The sequence below is a fragment of the Pseudophryne corroboree genome, chromosome 11, assembly GCF_028390025.1.
Source record: "Pseudophryne corroboree isolate aPseCor3 chromosome 11, aPseCor3.hap2, whole genome shotgun sequence".
Taxonomy (NCBI): Eukaryota; Metazoa; Chordata; class Amphibia; order Anura; family Myobatrachidae; genus Pseudophryne; species Pseudophryne corroboree.
The window spans coordinates 251,681,569-251,693,983 of record NC_086454.1 but is presented as its reverse complement, the minus strand read 5'-3'; the positions used below and the strand labels follow the sequence as shown (position 1 = coordinate 251,693,983).

Genomic DNA, 12,415 nt, shown 5'->3' with positions numbered 1-12,415 from the left:
AGGTTTTGCCAAAACGCGTTCGAACCCAAAACACGGCCGCGGAACCGAACCCAAAACCAAAACACAAAACCCGAAAAATTTCCGGTGCACATCTCTAGTATACACCCATGAATATTTTCAGCCCCTGGCTCATATGCCCCTTTATCTGACCCTGAGGATTCCCCAAGATGTAAGGAGAGGATGCAGCAGCTATCTCTTAATATTTTTCACAATCCCTCCATGTCCAACAACAACAGCAGCTGCATAGAAACCTATGTGGGCTGCTTAATTGTTGGATTTTCTTAGCTTATTCAAAGCATTCTAAAGCTAACGCCACTTTTACACGCCGCAGCGCATGGGCAGTTGACCAAAAATTGCCTGTTTACGATTTTTGGTCAACTGCAGGCATCTCTGAAGAGCACCCTATATCTTGAACAGTCACTCTGAGTGCCAATGCCAATGGCTCCAGAGAGAAGAAAGGCAGACCCAGGGAAAGCATGGTCTTGTTTCTCTCTGTATTGTAACAGAGAGTGATATGTGTCCAGCAGTACATGTATTTGGATTGCATAAAGAAATGTTAGGACCCTAGAAAGGGGCACAAAACAAATAGCACCAAGTTAATACTGTATGTCAACAGATTTTTGTCCTAAAGATAGAGGTAATTTATGTGTGATGCGCTCTGTATCATTATGCTTAATCTGCTACTTTATACCATTTCCTTTGCAACAAAAAAAAAAAAAAAACCTAAATAGAGTTTTACTATTAGTGACTTAAGAGTGTATGTACTGCCTTTGAGAGAAATAAAGTGGATGGAGAAAATGTAGAAGCCAGTCAGCTCCTGTCACTTTTCACATGCAGCCTGTAACATGTCAGGTAGAAGCAGATTGGCCGGGACTTTTGTCTCCGTCCATTTATATCTTTTCCCAAGGCTTGGTAAATAGATCCCTTAGTATACTATTAAGCAAAATTCAGAATAATGTACTAAAACACAGGAATCACTCCTTGTGGTGATGCTATTAAGTAGTACTAAGTATGAATGGTGTATTGGTTTGCATTATTGTCTCGCAACACTGAGGGGGGGGTGTTGACGCAGTGACTTGCGGTGGGGTGAGGCAGGTGAGGCAGGTGAGGCAGAGCCTTTCCTGTCATACTAACGTTTGTGAGGAAAAGTATTGGGAACTGCACAAGTCCTCAATATGATAAATAGTAGCCTCTGAAAAACTGAATTATCCCTGAATTGCTTCTAGATATAGCAACTAGGGGTATGTGGATAATCAATCCTAGTACCAATAATTGTTGCTTTCAGTGGTGCTCCCAAGAGTCAAATTTAAGCAGTCGAAAAAAACCAAAACAAAGAAGTGTTGGAAAGTAGACTCTTTTTTGGGAGCACTCTAATTCAGAGGGTGGCAATGTAATTTATTAATACTGATAAAACCATTTTTATTAGGTAACACATAGAATAAAATTTAAGGAGTATCTACGTGAAAAATTAGAAGCTTTGCGAAAATATAGAACAGATTATAAATAATACGTGATATCCATATCACAATATACCTGTTGCCGGAAATTAATGGCTGTGGTAACAGAATTCATTAATTATTGCACATTAAGACTCATGTAATGTATGACCATCATTTGTTCAGCAGATATCCATTGTGGATTACAATAAATGCAGAGAGTTAAATCATAGGTCATATGAGAGTCGGGTACCCAGTAGTATATATGTAGGTGATACTATATAGGGGAGTCAATTTCTTGCAGTACCAGGGTGTTCAGAGGTGGTCTCCCATCCTAGTACTAACCCGGCCTTTCACTGCTTAGCTTCCAAGGTCAGAAGAGATTGGGCATCTCCAGTGATGTATGACCGCAAATATTGTACTCACCCTCTTGAGTCACCTAAGCGTATGCAGCCACCTGGTTTAGTCACCCTGTGACATAGCAGCCACAAATAAGATATAAGCATGGGTGACGGCCTGTTTCGTGGAAAAAAGTTTTTTTAAACCACACAACATCCACAAATAGGGCTTGCCGTTCACCGATGCAAACCAATTTTTTGGAGATCCAAGTACCCAATATTTTGGGTGCGGATGACACTATAGGGGAATCAATTTGTTGCAGTACCTGGGTGTTCAAAGGTGGTCACCCATCCTATTACTAGCACGGCCTTTCACTGCTTAGCTTCCAAGGTCAGAAGAGATTGGGCATCTCCAGTGAGGTATGACCGCAAATATTGTACTCACCCTCCTGAGTCATCCAGGTTTATGAATTGTGATTGGCAGAAATTGGGATTTATATATACATATGGTACAATGGTCAAAAAATTAAATGAGATAATGTGCAGCCACCTGGCTTAGTCACCCTGTGACATATCAACCACAGATAACAGTATACATATGAGTGAAGGCCTATTATGTGGGTAAAATTCCTGAACACCACACAATGTCCACAATTAGGACTTGCCTTTCACTCTTAGAAACGCCCAAAGGGCACCAGAACGGCCGTGCCAAATTCAATCACTATATAAGTGCAGGATATAATTATGCTGCACAGCATGAATATGGCAGTAAGTTTTAAAAATAATGAATTATAATACACCCCTATGCACTAAACCTAACAATAGCTGTGAGATGCCTGATGCCTAGAACCTAACATGAGTACCTGCGTGATTATAGGAAAGCAGGCTAGAACTAGGTGCTTGTAGATAATTTGCACAATTTTAAATTTGTTTGAGCCTAATGAGCTCAAAGTTCAGGACGTTTGCTGAAGTTTGCCATTATTGAGTATATAAATTTCCAAAGGAGAAACACAGTCAATGATACCTGTAAGGTTATTATTAGCTTGCTATTGATGTTTATAGCAAGTATAAATAATCCCAGCTATGTATACCTTAATGCTGAGGGTATACAGTCCTTGTGGTATTGCTGGTTAGGACAGTTTATCCAGTATTGCTCTTTAACATAGTATAGGAGTGACAATGTGGCTGGAGAATAATGTATCACTTCTAATGGCTGCTAATTGCTCAAGGAAAAAAGGAAAAAAGAAAAAAGAAGAAAAAAAGAAGAAGAGAAGAAAAAATTGTGCTGACAAGCTGATTAGTTTATGTGCAGATCGCAATAAACGGAGTGCGGGGTATACGATACCAGCTCCGATCTTAATGCTGTCGCTGTAAGACCCGCCTGTTGCCGTGCCCGTGCTCCAGGGGCTCCAGGGGCTGCAGCGGCGTGTAGTCGAGGTCTCCCCGTTCAGAAGACGGAGCTATGCGGCCGTAGCCTGGTGACCGTCCTCGGGATTCCGGCTAGTGCGGTCACGTGTTTCGCATTGTATGCTTGATCACACGTCCTGTGATCAAGCATACAATGCGAAACGTACGTCAGGAGGAAGTACTGCGATCACGTGATGCGCACACGTGACCGCACTAGCCGGAATCCCGAGGACGGTCACCAGGCAACGGCTGCACCGATTGAGCTAACATGAGGTCCTCCTCAGCCAGGGTATCAAACATGTATGACTTAGCAAAAGTGTTTGAACCCGACCAAGTAACTGCTCGGCAAAGTTGAACCGCCGAAACTCCTCGGGCAGACGCCCCAGGAGAACCCATCTTCCTAGTAGAATGGGTCTCTACCGACATCGGTAACGGCAATCCAGCCGTAGAACCAGTATGTCAAATCGTATCACCGATACAGCGTGTAGCAGACTGGATAGAAACAGGCACCCTAAATGTGCAGGGAGCCAACCGGACAAACAGAGCCTCTGTTTCCCCAATCCGGCCCAATCACACTACATAAACATTCAAAGCCCTGACTACCTTGAGAGACTTTGAATCAGCCAATGCTTAAGTAACCACAGGCATAAAATAGGGAGGGTCCTGTGAAACACAGAAAACACTTTTTAGATAGAACTATTTTCCTAGTTCTCAATTTCACTCTAACCACATGGAAGATCAAATAGGGGCTCTTGTGAGACAAAGCAGCCACTTCTGACACGCGCTTTGCAGGCACCAAGGCCAATAACATGACCACCGTCCAAGAGAGAAATTTCAACACAACCTTTCATAAAGGTGACAACCATTGTGACAATAAGAAACTGCAACACCACGTTAAGGACCCACGCTGCCAGTGGAGGCACAAACAGAGGGTGGATGTGCAGCACTCCTTTCACAAAAGTCTGGACTTCCGGAAAGGTGTCCGATTCTTTTTTTAAAGAAAATGTATAAGGCCGAAAATTGTACATAAATGGAGCCTAACTTTAGGCCTGCATCCACACCTGCTTGCAAAGAATGGAGAAGAACGACCAAGCTGAAATTTTTCCGTAGGAGCCTTGCAGAATTCACACCAAGACACCTACTCCCTCCAAAAATGGAGGTAAAGCTTCACCGTTACTCCCTTCCTAGCTTGAAGCAAAGCGGAAATGACATCACCAGAAATACCCTCTCGGGCTAGGATATGGCGCACAAACACCCAGCCGTCAACTGCAGCCGCGGTAAGTATTGATACACGGCCGGTCCCTGCTGCAACAGGTCCTCACGTTGGAGAAAAAAGGCTACGTATCTTGCATGATCAAGTCTTGAAGATCTGGATACCAAGCTATCCTTGACTAGACCGGAACAATGAGTATCGCCTGAACCCTTTGTTCTTTGTATTTGTATCACCTTCGGAAAGAGTGAAAGTGGAGGGGACACATAGACCGACTGAAAACACCCAAAGTGACACAAGGGCGTCCACAGCTACAGCTTGAGTGTCCCTTGACCTGGACCACTATCCTTGAGGTCTCTCGTTGAGGCGAGACACCATCCTGTCCAATAGAGGCACTCCTCAAAGACTTGTCACTTCTGTGAAAACTTCTCGATGATGACTACATTTCTCCCGGATGGAGATCGCAGCTGCAGAGGAAAACTATTTCTCCATCGGCTACATCCGGACCGAAGACTGCTAATATAGCAAGTTCCTGGCCTTCCGCTCAGCGGCAACCTTATGCGGCTTCTGCTATTGCGTCGCCGCTCATTGTTCCGCCCTAGCGGCTTACTTACGCCACTGCCGTTAAGTCGTCCGACAGAACTAAAACTGGCAGATCTCGAAGAAGATATTCGTTGAAAATAGCTAGAAAATTCAAGAATGCCTATTGCTGACAAGCTTCCCAGCTTGACCTTTTTTCCCCTGGAAATTCTTCCCTTGGAAAGACTGCTCCCCTGGAGACCTGCATGTATGGACACCAAGATCTAAACCTGGATCGCGAACCTTCGACCCTCTAAGAGGTGAGAATGCAGACACCACAGGAGTGATATCCTGTTCTTAGGATTATTTTCCAGTGCATGTGCAGGTGAGACCCAGACCACATGTCCAACTGGTCCCGTGAAACCTTGTCATTTGACCTGCTCACCGAAAAGGCCTCGTAGGCCGCAACCACCTTCTTCAGCAACGGAACATATTGACGGCTTGTCACCGCAAACCTGATCCGACTCTGGATACTCAGATCTATTTCCACAAGAAAAAACAAACTATGAACAGTTCAGTAACTAATCTTATTCCAACCACAGACATCTGCGTCGTTGGGATCAACAGTGATTCTCTGTGTTGAAGAACTGTCAGAGAGAAACCACGATTTGTACCACTTGTTTCTGGACCTCACCGTAGTCATGAGAGCGTCTCAGTACATAACAATAATGGCTCTTACTATCGAAGGAAACCCATCATCCTGCCATCACTCCGGTGAAATGGCAAAGACAATCCTGGATAGCAAAACCAGGTAAGCTTAATGCGGATGAAACCGCCCTTAAATTCTAATTATACGTGTTGGAAATCCCAGGCCTGAGAGATTCCACTTTGTAGGTCAACCTCTTAAGTAGAAACCCCTTTTTTTTTTTTTTTGACGACAGGGACAGCAGGACAATGTCCTGATCCCGACGCAACTCTGGTATGGCGTCGCATACTACCTCCCCTTCGAGCGGAGAGACGGTAAGATCTATCTGAAAAAACCAAGCGGGGTATCATCTGGAACTCCAGTATGTCCCACCTTTGGATTCTATGTGTAACTCACTGGTCCAAGTCCATACCAGGACTGACTGAAGAGCACCAGACGAGTTCCCACCGGAATGGGCTCCAGCAAGATAGACCCAGCGACATGTGTAGGATGTGGTAGAAACAGAAGATGTTAACTGTTTCTGCAACCTTGAAAAGGCTGCAGACCTCTTACCTTTCCACCTTCCACTATCTGCAAAGAAAGGGAAAAAACGAACGGTATCCAATCTGTTAAAATGACTGCATCCCACAAAAAGAATGCGTCATCAAACGTTGTGAGGGAACCTATCTCAAGAAGGTAGACGTACCAGTGGTATCTGCCGAGAGTAACCTATCCCAGGCATCCCCAACCCCCGTTTACACCTTCATAGGGAAGACACTCCAGTATCCCTCTGAGTCTACTTCAGCATTCCCTTGGTGAATCCACAACGCCCTCCCAGCCGAGAGAGCCATGGAAGTGGTTCGTGCACCCAAGAGTCCCATCACTCTTGTAGTCTCACGGCAGCCTGCCGCAATGTTATAGAGAAGACCCAACCTAAGAAACGTCCCCTCTCTCTCTAGGGTAATTCTATCGGATGCCAAGGTAACCGAACATTTCTGAATACAAGCACTCCCCCATGCGTATGCAATGCAAATATCATCAAAGCATATAAGTAAAATATCACTTAGCTTCCTGTATACGATCCATTGTGACAGGGCCCCGTGCAGACCAGGGGTCGACCTTCACTTTAATCTGTCCGCGGCGGGCCAAGAATAAACACTCGGACTCCTCATGAGGATCTGAGACCATCTCATCACGGCTGACCTAGAGCTTTATCAACAGAGCGACCAGTACGTGAGAAGGAATAACTTTACTTCAGCATTCATTAGAACTTGTAATATGAATATACATATTTTAATACACATATACACACATATTCTATATATATACTGTATATCATACATATAAGTATTTTGTCCAGAGCCGTAGGGTCCCTAGTGACATTAATGTGTGCTGAATGTGTATGACCATGTACTGAATGCCCAAGTTGTGGATTTAACCAGGAAACCTTATGGACGACATAAAACATAGTATTTGTCGACAACAGGGAGTAGTAACTTGGTAAAAATAGCATTCTTGCGACCCCGAGGGGTTCGAGGGAAGTATATACACATAAATTTAATATGATTCCCCCACAAATAAAAACACGTCTGTGCTAGAGCTACAGGCCTATGGAACCGTACCCTATACAGGCATAGGTGATTTACTTCATGTTAATTTACACCCAGTAATAACAGTTGGTGTCGACAGGTCACCCACATACTACTGTGTTACCCATACAGTGTTTACTTTTGAAAAAGCATACAACCACCGACCTGCTGACACTTCATCTACTGACCCAAGTACCATCAGGAGTCGGCAATGCCGACAGAGGGATTCCCATAGCCATTTTGTGGCAGAGCACTCACACATGTCGACACATGTGTACTATTAATGGGTATATCTGACAGGGAAAATACAGAACACAATTACAACTCATTAACTAACACGCCCATTATAGTATGTAGTGCTATATTTTGCACTAAAATCACTGTGCCCCCATCGTTTTTCACTGTTAGCTGCCTAACAGTGCTTTTGGCGGGGACATGAGGAGAAAATGGCGCTGTAATGAGCGGCGCGCTTCAGCCCCGCTAATATTTTTCATATTTATACTGGCGGGGGTCCGTATACAGTGCCTATGCACTGTATACATCTTTTGCCAGTGTTAGGAAGAGGTATATTGCTGCCCAGGGCGCCCCCCTGCGCCCTGCACCCTTGTAGTGCCGCTTGTGAGTGGGAGCTAGGGCGTGCAGCGCAACTGTTGCGCGGTACCTCCCAGTCTTGAAGTCTTCTGCCGTCACTGAAGTCTTCTTTTCTTCCAATACTCACCCGGCTTCTTTCTTCTGGCTTCTGTGAGGGGGCTGACGGCGCGGCTCCGGGAACAAGCACCAAGTGATCAAACCCTCTGGAGCTAATGGTGTCCAGTAGCCTAAGAAGCAGTAGTACCAAAAGTAGGACTGCAGCAAAGAAGGCTAATAAGATATTAGCATGCATAAAACGGGGTATTGATGCTAGGGACGAGAGTATTATACTCCCGTTATATAAATCACTAGTGAGGCCACACCTTGAATACTGTGTACAGTTCTGGGCACCGTACTACAAAAAGGATATCCTGGAGCTTGAAAAGGTACAGAGGAGGGCGACCAAACTAATTAAGGGCATGGAGACGATGGAATACAAGGAAAGGCTTGAAAGACTAGGCATGTTTACATTGGAAAAGCGGAGACTAAGAGGGGATATGATCAACATCTACAAATATATAAGGGGACAATACACAGAGCTTGCGCAGGACCTGTTTTTGGTTAGATCAACACAGAGGACTCGTGGACACTCGCTCAGGTTAGAGAAAAGGAGATTCCGCACAATACGGCGTAAAGGCTTTTTCACGGTAAGGACAATACGTGTTTGGAATTCCCTGCCCGAGGGAGTTGTAATGGCGGAATCTGTCAACACCTTTAAGAATGGGTTAGATAAATTCCTATTGGATAAGGATATCCAGGGGTATGGTGCATAGTCATGCATTATAGTTACTATAAATAGGGATAAAATGCAATGGCTGACAGCAGCATCAGTCAGAAATTTTAGTCAAATCATCATGCATAGGACACCACAAATAGGTTGAACTCGATGGACAATTGTCTTTTTTCAACCTCAGATACTATGTTACTTTAACTCACAGAAGTAGGTCTGACTTCTCTCCCCTCAGTCCCACGAAGCAGAGAGCCTGTAGCCAGCAGGTCTCTCTGAAAATCAGTCTCTGGGGCTAGTCAGTGCCTCCTGAGCCATTTAGCTCACCGCACGTCCCTGGGTTGACGCACTGGACTACACTGCCGTGCATTGGGCTATGGCAGTGGGCGGAATGAAAACACGGGGGTGCGGCTACATGGCACTCACTGCCAGGCAGCACAGCAACATGGAGGACAGGGAGAGAGGACAATGAGCTACTAAAGTACATACAGTGTACCCTGTCTGCAATGTGGGGGGTGGGGCGGGCACTATATAGTCTGTCTGTATGTATGTATGTCTGTGACTGAATTTGTGTATGTGTGTAACTATGTATGTATGTATATAAATATCTACTGTATTTATGTGTGTATTAGTGTGTGACTATGTATGTGAATAAGTATGTAACTATGTAAGTATGTGACTGTATTTGTTGTATATACTGCATGTGTGACTACTGTATATCATATGTATGTGTTTTGTGTGTGACTATGTATGTAAGTGTATATGTGTGTGCCAATGGGCAGGATCAGATATACTAATGGCACATGTGGTTTGACTGCATTCCCCATATAAAATTAGAAATATATTTATTAGCACAAGTCCACATTTCCATTTTCTATTTGCATTCCCCATATGCCCTGAATAGACTGTGTTTTCTATAGGGGTACAACTGTGTGGCGTAATGTGAATAAGAGACACTACTGTGTGTTGTAATGTGAGTAATGGACACTACTGTGCGATGTAATGTGATACTGTGTGGCGTAATTTGAATTGGAAGTACTGTTGTGTGGACACATTTTTTTTGACACGCTTTCCTTATTTCAAATATGTATATGTGTGTGTGTGTGTGTGTGTGTGTGTGTGTGTGTGTGTGTGTGTGTGTGTGTATGTGTGTGTGTGTGAGTGTGAAGGGAGGGGGGACGGATGTGACTTTACCGGGGGCACTCGGACCCCTAGATACACCCCTAATTGTACCTTATGTAATACAAAGCACCTGTAAATTATGTTTTGGTTTTTTTTTGTCTGGTTTTAAATGTTTATGGTTTCTCACCCTGCCCCACATTTAACTTTTTTCTTACATTGTGAATTACTTGTGGTAGTAAGTGGAACTCAAATAAATGAAGGCAGTTACATAATTTAATAACATTTGCAGTTAAGCTGGTTAGCTGCTAAGCTGGTCACATGACCTACTTATGATGTCACAGTGTGCAGCATTACATCACAGAGCCATTCAGTGTTCTCTGCTCTGCCTCAGTTACTACAAGCAAACACTGCCTGCCCCAGAGATACAGATAATGTGTAGCAAGTTTCTTCTGCTATAAAGTCATAAATACCTCCTTTAGTGCAGTGGGATTAAGGCATCACAAAATAATCTACAGTATTACGATAAAATATAGGGATAGATGTATTTATTGTCGTTAGGGTGGAGAAGTGTTATCAGCGCACGTTATTTGTTCCACATGTAAGACTGCGGCGGTGTGTGCTCAGTGTCTATATCGACGTTGCTATGTACAAGATAGCACTCCAATATGCAGGGCAATGTAAGAACAGTCAGTTGCGCTGACCGTTCTGACACCTGCAGCTATCGATATTTACAGCGGCAGGTGTCGTTGCCCTAACTCCACAGAAGGGACAGCTCTGTTTTTACTCCCCCAGTTCGTCAGACAAGATGTTAATACATCTTGTTGATGTGGCTTCCTGCTTCGCCTTGGTAATCATCCGTACGCCTATACTACATCTAACCCATAGTGTGTGTATTGTTATTATTATAACTTTACAGAGAATATTTGACCATTCACATTAGTTCCTGCTGCAGTGGAGCTTACAGTCTATATTCCCTACCATATGTACACGCACACACATTCACACTAGGGTTAATTTTGTTGGGCGCCAGTTAACCTACCAGTATATTTTTGGATTGTGGGAGGAAACCAGATTACCCGGAGTGAGGAAACTATACGAACGGGGTAGAATATACAAACTCCACACAGTTAGGGCAATGATGGGAATTGAACCCATGACCTCAGTATTGTGAAGCAGTAATGCTAACCAATACACCGCTCGTGCTGCTCTGCGTCATTTACTAAAGATGTGAAAACAAGGTTGTGAATGTTTAAAATCAATGTACAAAATACAGTGCAAGCACATCTGCTGTGACACTACACTCGCCAATGTAGTATGACCACTGTACATTATTTTTATTATTATATAAAGTGCAATAATTAACTGTTGAAGTGTAGCAAAATACATTGGTAACTAACTATCCAGCACCCAAAATACAAATATAGATCTAGAGGTAAATGCATTGAGTTGTGAGTTTCCAAAATCTATTAGTGTTATTAAAGGAAACATCTGCCAGATTTTGCCTTTGCTACAATTGCCACATTAAGAACAAACTGCAATATCTTCAGAATTCTGCAATATTGAAAACCTGCAGCATTTAACCCCTATTGTTACATGTAAATTATGTGCCAAGGTTCTGCTCATTTAGTGTCATTGCTTTGTTTACCAAACAATTGTAGGATAAAATTGGTGTTTTCAGGGTATTCCCACAAGTATTACAGAACCAGATTAACATTGAGGCAGATGGTGATACAACACAAGGCCTGTATATAAAAATAGGCCCATCATCATGGCAGCATGATAATGACTAGCTGGCTACACAGTCATAAATCATTAGTATTATAATCTGATTTCTAGTTTTCTCACAAAATGATGCAATTTTTTCATTTTTATGTACGTAAGTAGACATTGGGACTTAATGATTAGGGGGTGTATGCACCTACATGGCACTGGGGACACCAAAAATGCACTGGCCATATCTCCTCCCCTTCTCAGTATACACCTGTGAACATTTTCAGCCCCAGGCTCATATGCCCCTTTATCTGACCCTGAGGATTCCCCAAGATGTAAGGAGGGGCTGCAGCAGCTATCTCTTAATATTTTCCACAATCCCTCCATGTCCAACAACAACAACAACAGCAGCAGCCGCATAGAAACCTATGTGGGCTGCTTAATTGTTGGATTTCCTTAGCTTATTCAAAGCATTGTAAAGCTAACGCCACTTTTACACGCCGCAGCGCATGGGTAGTTGACTGAAAATTCCCTGTTTATGATTTTTGGTCAACTGCAGGCATCTCTGAAGAGCCCCCTATATCTTGAACAGTCACTCTGAGTGCCAATGCCAATGGCTCCAGAGAGAAGAAAGGCAGACCCAGGGAAAGCATGGTCTTGTTTCTCTCTGTATGTAACGGAGAGTGATATGTGTCCAGCAGTACATGTATTTGGATTGCATAAAGAAATGTTAGGACCCTAGAAAGGGGCACAAAACAGATAGCACCAAGTTAATACTGTATGTCAACAGATTTTTGTCCTAAAGACAGAGGTAATTTATGTGTGATGCGCTCTGTATCATTATGCTTAATCTGCTACTTTATACCATTTCCTTTGCAACAAAAAAACCAAACCCTAAATAGAGTTTTACTTTTAGTGACTTAAGAGTGTATGTACTGCCTTTGAGAGAAATAAAGTGGATGGAGAAAATGTAGAAGCCAGTCAGCTCCTGTCACTTTTCACATGCAGCCTGTAACATGTTAGGTAGGAGCAGATTGGCCGG

The 12,415-nt window shown here is 43.5% G+C and overlaps 2 pseudogenes; both read right to left on the bottom strand.

Moving 5' to 3' along the window:
- Positions 1-1,731: 1,731 nt before the first annotated feature.
- Positions 1,732-1,851, bottom strand: LOC134971160 (5S ribosomal RNA; annotated as a pseudogene).
- A 237-nt stretch (positions 1,852-2,088) lies between these two features.
- On the bottom strand, positions 2,089-2,208 carry LOC134971533 (5S ribosomal RNA; annotated as a pseudogene).
- Between the last annotated feature and the right edge of the window lie 10,207 nt (positions 2,209-12,415).